This window comes from Tarenaya hassleriana, unplaced genomic scaffold, assembly GCF_000463585.1.
Source record: "Tarenaya hassleriana unplaced genomic scaffold, ASM46358v1 Cleome18, whole genome shotgun sequence".
NCBI lineage: Eukaryota > Viridiplantae > Streptophyta > Magnoliopsida > Brassicales > Cleomaceae > Tarenaya > Tarenaya hassleriana.
The window spans coordinates 1,787,925-1,788,197 of NW_010965216.1; positions in this window are offsets into that span (position 1 = coordinate 1,787,925).

The window sequence follows — 273 nt, forward strand, 5'->3', positions numbered from 1 at the left end:
AACTTCTTAGACTGGTATCGTAACTTGAGAATAGTTCTCAAGCACGATAAGAAGTCATACGTCCTGGAAGGGGCTCTACGACCAGAGTCTGCGGCCAATGCCTCGATAGCCGTCAAGGATGCTTGGTTGAAGCATCAGTCAGACGACAATGAGATCTCCTGTCTCATGTTGGGAAGCCTGGCCCCGAATCTGCAGAGGCAGTTTGAGGGGGAGAGCGTGTTTGATATGATCAATCAGCTCAAGACCATGTTTGAGGAGCTAGCGCGTACTGAA